Consider the following 8093-nt stretch of genomic DNA (forward strand, 5'->3'; position numbering starts at 1 on the left):
ATTGTTAATGAGCATAAGCCTACGGTCCGCCATGTTGGTTTGTTTACATTTTTACGCAGTTTGGTGTGACTTTCCTGGAATGCTACAAAGTCGTGAGTCGTGATTTAAAGTTGTGACTTACGGGCTCAAAAACCTGCCTGGAACGCAGCATTAAAAACGTCAAGCAGGTTTACATAGAAAAACAATGAAAAAATGTAGCGCATTGGAATAGAAAAACGCGTTCTGTGTGAACGGCCCCTAAAACAGTCATTTGTTTCATTCTCGAATTTTGCACAGATCACTTCAGTGAATGACCCACCTTACATGTTTGGTTCCCAAATTAATCATTGTTTTGAATTAATTGGTTGAGCGAATAATTCAATGACTCTCTCATACAGACAGTTGCTTGTTTCATTCCTGCGTCCGAAATCGAATACTTCTCTACTATATCGTGGGCAAAATATATTTTAACATATAGTAGGTAAAAAACTATGTGACAAAAGAAGTATGTCCAAATTCACAGTACTCATTAAAGAGTATTTGTATGAAAGAACGAATTAATGACCTACTCAGTACAATTGAACAGTCACTTGTTGACAACTTCTTGCGTAACGATGTAACCTGCAGAAAGATCGAGTAGGTCTTTCTAAAACATGCAAACACAGATAAGCGTAGTGATAGGAACAGAATACAAATTAGCACTCTTTTCAAGAACCAGAATTGTTGTATATTGAGGAACAGAGGCTATAGATTGTTTGTTAATGCTTGAGGCAAAACTCCATGACAGGTGTTGTGCCGAATTCAGACCCCCTGCCAGATTACTACCCCCCTCGTTGAAGTCGCTACCTGATTGCCTATTCCTAACCCCTCCCCCACCCTTACTCCTAAACCTACCAATACTAGGGGGTAATAATCTGGCAGGGGGTCAGAATTTGACACAACACCGGCACCAAATTTCTTCTTTTGCAGCTGGAACACAAATACACCCTTTGCTTTGTTTCATTTCATTCAAATTCATGAGGCCACTTTGAGCGACGGAGGCCGAGGAGGACTGCCATAAAATGTGTCCTGTTATCGTTGTTTTTATGACACAGGAAGAGAGTTTGTCACTGATGCGAAATTGAATACCATAATTCCTCAAACAAAGCTCCTGTCTGTGCCGTCAGCGAGTCGCGAAGAGGCAGTTCACTCTCTGCTTCGCCAATGCAAGCACATAATAACCCGACAGTTTGTCAGCACCGTCCGGAAATTTATGACACAAAAAGATGCATATCATTGCAGTAATCTCTGCCGCTTCGCAAGCTCTCCACTTGAAACGCATATTAGAAATGAGGCATTAAAATTCATGAAGGCTCTCGGTGGTCCCAAAACCCATGCGAGGTACGTGTGACATTGAATGTGATGGACTGATAGTGTTTAATAGAATTAAGTTCTTTCATTTTAACAAGTAGTAAGTATATCTGTTCTTTGTGGAAGACTGCAAGAACTGTAACCTTTGATAAACCTGCTTTGGCAACATCAGTGATTGATGACAGAAGAATTCATTGAATCAGAGATTGAGAGAGACAGAGGTCCTGAGATGACAGGAAGAGTGGGAACGAGGTTGAGGTCTAAATAAGCTTTTTACCGAGGCACATGACATTCTATCTGTGGCTTGCTTACCCTCTTTCTCTCTGTAGCCCACAGAAACAAGTCAGTGTATCACAGCGTTGAGGACAAGGTGATAGCAAGGCCAGAGAGACACAAATCAATACTTCATTTGCTGGGCAAGATTTACTTTCCGTTGCCATATCAAACCTATCAGTTGTTGTGGAAAAAAAAGGAATTGGTGAAAAACTCCTTTTAAGACCTTTAATTTTCCCAAGACCTGATAAATGTCAGAGAGGGCACAGGCCCATTATAAGTCAAGACACATGTGCAGGTCAGGCCCTGTATAAGTTTGAACTCCATTTTTACATCTCTATAAACAATATATTTTTGAGAAAGAACATTTACTGCAATTCACATAAAAGCTGTTTTGCTAATTGCTTGATTTAATTGAGAAAGGGGAAAAGAGCCAAAACAAGCCTCTGATGAGTATCCTATTTAATATAACCCATTAATCTCATCTTCAGGAGATGATTTTTCTGAACTCCGGTAGCTGTCTATATACTGTACAGTTTAAGGTTGATGTGTTCATGAAAATGAAAATGTAGGGGGGCCGTGCTTTCTCTGTATTTGGCCTTTGACTCTGGAATGAGTTGCCCATTTCAATTAGATTGTTTTTAAATCTAAGTTAAAAACATATTTGTTTGACAAAGCATATAATACATGTTGAAGCACCCTTACATTGTATTTTATTGTTATTTTATAATGCTGAAGCACTAATTTTAGTTTATTTTATGGTATTTTTCTACAATTCTTTGTGTATTTGTTTTTATTGCTTTATTATTATTATTTTTTTTTTTTTACTTTTTGTGTTTTCTGTGTTTTTAGTAATTGTAAAGCACATTGGACAATGTAGGTTGTATTTAATTGTGCTATATAAATAAATTGCCACTGCCAAAATTACTACTTTTTTTTTTTTTTTTACATTTTCTGAAGAAAACGTGAGTGATGATTTTCAGGTGGTTGCCAGGACGTAGTGCAGTTACTAGGGGGTTCTAGCTAGTTACTAGCACATTGCTTTGCAGTTGCTAGGGTGTTCTTAGTGGTTGCTAGAGTGTTGCTTTACAATTTCTTCTTGTCAGTGCAAAGCCAGCACTATTTTAGGGTGTTGTAATGTTGCTAAAATTTTCTAGCTGGTTGTTGCTTCATAGCTGTTAAGAGATTCAGTGTGGCTTCTAGAGAGTTTCTATTCTGTTGCTTGGGTGTTCTAGGTTGTTGCTAGGATGTTACTTGGTTGCTATACACTTTTATCAGTGCAAAAGCTGACACTATGCTAGGTTGTTGTGCGTGGTTGCTAGGGTGTTCTGGATGGTTGCCAGGGCGTTTCTAGGTGGTTACATGGGTGTTCTGGGTAGTTGTTTGGTTGTTTTACACTTTGTGAAGAAATGGTGAGTGGTGCTTGGAAGTGCAAAAGCTGACTCTATGCTAGGTTGTTGTGAGTGTTTGCTAAGGTGCTGCTATGCAGATGCTAGGGTGTTCTGGGTAGTTGTTAGGGTGTTTCTAGGTGGTTTCTGTACACTTTCTGAATAAATGATAAGTTGTGCAAAAGCAGACACTATGCTAGGTTGTTATGAGTGGTTGCTATGGCGTTTCTAGGTGGTTACATAGGTGTTCTTGGTAGTTGTTAGGGTGTTTCTAGGTGGTTTCTGTACACTTTCTGAAGAAATGATTAGTGGTGCTTGGAAATACAAAAGCCATCAATATGCTAGGCTGTTGTGAGTGGTTGCCAAGGTGTTGCTATGCAGATGCTAATGTGTTCTGGGTAGTTGTTTGGGTGTTTCTAGGTAGTTGCTTGAATGTTTTGGGTTGTTGTTAGGGCATTGCTAGGTGGTTGTTGTACACTTACTTAAGAAATTGTGAGTGAATCCTGTCTGAGCAAAAGCCAGCACAGTGATAGGTTATTGTGAGTGGTTGCTAAGGTGTTGCTATGCAGATGCTATGATTTTCTGTGTAGTCGTTAGGGTATTGCTATGAGGTTGCAGTGAACTTTGTTTTGTTGTTGTTTAAGAAATTGTGAGTGAATCCTGTCAGAGCAAAAGCCAGCACTATGCTATGTGTTATGAGTGGTTTCTAGAATGTTTTACTGCAGTTTCTAAGTTATTCTAGGTGGTTGTATGGGTGTTGTTATGCAGTTGCAAGGGTGTCCTGGGTGGTTACTAGGGCGTTGCTATGATGTTTTGGGTGGTTACTAGGGCAGTGCAAAGTTGTTGTTAGGGTGTTCTGGTATCATTCACATTCAGTAGTAAGGTTAAGGACTCCTAATCCTTAGAATGAGCAATAATAGTCTTTGAAATAGTTGACATTTTGTAAAGCAAGTGGCACAAGGGATGTGTCAGATATCTAAAAGCAGCATCAATACATGCAGTAATGTGAGAACAGCTTGAGGGAATCTCTTTTAATGATTAGTCAACTTCAAAATCAATTTGCAATCCTACTTTGCTACACAGCCAACGTAAACTGCACCCACTGTACATGCCAGTTCGATCAGTGATGTATGTAGTGGTGTATGTCCTTGATCAATAACTGTACATCTCAGTTTAATCTTTGTAGTTCTTATAACCCCTTGATAATACAGTATACATCCTGTTGTTTTGACTTATATGCTGAGAATGCACATTTACTATTGACGACATGTCGTTTGCAATGACTGACAGCTGTGCTGGTGAAAAGCCTGCTCTTTCCTTATTCATTGGAATAGCCGAGTGCCCCATTATTATACTCCTCAGTCCTCCTGTAATTATTGAAGAGGTCAAAGGGCACAAGGCCTTCCTCCTCCAAGGGGGTTAAACTGTGCGCCGGAGTTCCAAAGGTCCAGGAAGTGACAGTGCCATGTCACCTTTGACATATTGACAAATATTCATGTTCATGAAAGACACATAAACTGGGTTAGCTGGGTTGCGCAATCAATATTAAACTCTACATCAGTCAATTACAGACATCCATTCCCATTTCATATTCAGCATTAGTTTAGTGCGGTATGAGATAAACCAGGCATGCAGCTTTCAATGCGATTTACCCATAAATTCATCACAACCTCTATAAAAGCCTGTATAAATTATTTTATTTTTGTAATTTAAACCCTAAAAAAATCCATATGATCACAATGCATTGTTTGTATCAGGTGCTGTGTTCTAATTGAATTATATAGAATGTGTCATTGTCCAAAAAAGTGCAAACCTGCGCCCCCTTCACTAATTACCCCAGCCTCCCTAGAGTCAATTCATTTCATAATGATTCCTGGAAAGCTGCTGCAATTGTGAGAACTCTGCAGGGGACAGCAAATGCCCAGTGACCACTGCTGAGGACCCAAACCCCACTGCATTATGTGGAATTAGTGTGTATTGATTCATCCTTTCTAGATTATGGATTTGTTCCCTTATTCATTACTTTGTAGGTCAGCTAACGGTCATCTTTTTAAAAGGGGATTAGTTTTACTGTACTGTACATTGTGTGTCTTTTTTACTGCTAGAAAATGTAACGTTTTTTGAATATTGACTTTAATGAATACTTCTTTAAAGTCAATATGCAATCCATTTTACCTCCATAAAGTGACATATTTCTGAGTGATAAAGTATATTTGGGTCAATAATGTGACGGGTCATTTTTTTGTCCAAAGGCCTTAATAATAATAAAAAACAAAGATATGACATCCAAAGTATGTAAGGTAGTACAACTAGATCTCTTTTATTGAATCCAAAAGGTTTATATTTTGTTACATATAAAGGTATTTTAAAGATTGTGAAGTGTCAAAAAGTCATTTGGTTTAACCATCCAAAGGCCAATACAGCCATTTCATTTGATTAAAATATCTTAAAATGTAATAAATGTACAAACCCGATTCCAAAAAAGTTGGGACACTGTACAAATTGTGAATAAAAACAGAATGCAATGATGTGGAAGTTTCAAATTTCAATATTTTATTCAGAATACAACATAGATGACAAATCAAATGTTTAAACTAAGAAAATGTATAATTTTAAGGGAAAAATAAGTTGATTTTAAATTTCATGGCATCAACACATCTCAAAAAAGTTGGGACAAGGCCATGTTTACCACTGTGTGGCATCCCCTCTTCTTTTTATAACAGTCTGCAAATGTCTGGGGACTGAGGAGACAAGTTGCTCAAGTTTCGGAATAGGAATGTTGTCCCATTCTTGTCTAATACAGGCTTCTGGTTGCTCAACTGTCTTAGGTCTTCTTTGTCACATCTTCCTCTTTATGATGTGCCAAATGTTTTCTATGGGTGAGAGATCTGGACTGCAGGCTGGCCATTTCAGTACCCGGATCCTTCTTCTACACAGCCATGATGTTGTAATTGATGCAGTATGTGGTCTGGCATTGTCATGTTGGAAAATGCAAGGTCTTCCCTGAAAGAGATGATGTCTGGATGGGAGCATATGTTGTTCTAGAACTTGGATATACCTTTCAGCATTGATGGTGCCTTTCCAGATGTGTAAGCTTCCCATGCCACACGCACTCATGCAACCCCATACCATCAGAGATGCAGGCTTCTGAACTGAGCGCTGATAACATCTTGAGTTGTCCTTGTCCTCTTTAGTCCGGATGACATGGCATCCCTGTTTTCCAAAAAGAACTTCAGATTTTGATTCGTCTGACCACAGAACAGTTTTCCACTTTTCCACAGTCCATTTTAAATGAGCCTTGGCCCAGAGAAAACGCCTGCGCTTCTGGATCATGTTTATATGGCTTCTTTTTTGACCTATAGAGTTTTAGCCGGCAACGGCGAATGGCACAGTGGATTGTTTTCACCGACAATGTTTTCTGGAAGTATTCCTGAGCCCATGTTGTGATTTCCATTACAGTAGCATTCCTGTATGTGATGCAGTGCCGTCTAAGGGCCCGGAGATCACGGGCATCCAGTATGGTTTTCCAGCCTTGACCCTTACGCACAGAGATTGTTCCAGATTCTCTGAATCTTTGGATAATATTATGCACTGTAGATGTTGATAACTTCAAACTCTTTGCAATTTTTCTCTGAGAAACTCCTTTCTGATATCGCTCCACTATTTTTCACCGCAGCATTGGGGGAATTGGTGATCCTCTGCCCATCTTGACTTGTCCCAACTTTTTTGGAATGTGTAGCTCTCATGAAATTCAAAATGAGCCAATATTTGGCACGACATTTCAAAATGTCTCACTTTCAACATTTGATATGTTATCTATATTTTATTGTGAATAAAATATAAGTTTATGAGATTTGTAAATTATTGCATTCCATTTTTTTTTTTATCACAATCTGTACAGTGTCCCAACTTTTTTGGAATCGGGTTTGTATATATTTTTTATTCTGGCATGATTTTATAACATCATATATCAACATATAGTGCAAAATGGTATTAAAATTATGTGTATTAGTCATTGCTTTGTTAGGAGAAAGAATGTCTGGAAATTTTTTTATTTCATTGATGTTATTCAGAGTAACCAATATAAAAGGACCATTTTTGGATCAAGTCATGCAGTCAATATCATGTGACAGGATATGCCATCATTCAAACACCTGCAAAGAACCAAAGTAACTATCTCTCTTTGAACTATATGAAAAATTCATGTTTTTACTTGCTCATACACATGTCCCGAAACATCAAGTCATTCAGTACAACCGCTATAAAACATGGAAAATGTTTTGTAAACTTGTACTAAATAAAATATGTTTGATCGTTCTAGCTAGATATCAGCCTATTAGCTTTTTTTTTTTTTTTTTTAAATATTGTCATTCAGTAAAACCAAAATTTTAGTTAAACCGAATGACTTTTTTGGTGATAAATTTTGGCCATCTTAAAAAACATGACAAAAGCAGTGTTAAATGGTTATAAAAAAACACATAATCTCATTGTTAACACTTAAAAAAACTTTTTAATTAAATATATGTGCATTATGTTTTTTTTTTTTTACACTTTTAAAAACCTTATTCATCAATGACCCATTTAACTTTTCTTTTATCCATCAGGAATTAATTGGATTGTTTTTTTGTTTGTTTGTTTGTTTTTTATTATTATTAAGGGCAAATAAAAACTGATTAAAACTTAAAAATGTTTTTTTTTTTTTTTTGATTTTTTGCTTTGGCCATAAAAACAAGAATACCGTAGAAGCTAATTATTATTATTATTTTACATTCATTGTTAAAGCTCTTTTGAACATACATCAGAGAATCCGAGCATCACAAACACTGTATGCTGTATATGGTACATCTCCTGAGGAAGAATCATCTTGAGATGAAAGGATTTGATGTCGATCCATCCTTTGAGAACATTCATCACAGATTTTGTCACCAAAAAAAAGCTTAGCGATGAATGTGCACAACAAAGGCACCTAATATTGCTATAGAACCAACCAAAACAGCCACCCACCCGCCCACCAGCACATCCACATACACCAATACAACTCTGCTCTGAATGAAAAACAGCAGTAATGATCTGACACTCGCTCTCCTGTGCTGAACAGACAAG

This window comes from Chanodichthys erythropterus, chromosome 24 (genome assembly GCF_024489055.1).
Source record: "Chanodichthys erythropterus isolate Z2021 chromosome 24, ASM2448905v1, whole genome shotgun sequence".
Classification (NCBI taxonomy): Eukaryota; Metazoa; Chordata; class Actinopteri; order Cypriniformes; family Xenocyprididae; genus Chanodichthys; species Chanodichthys erythropterus.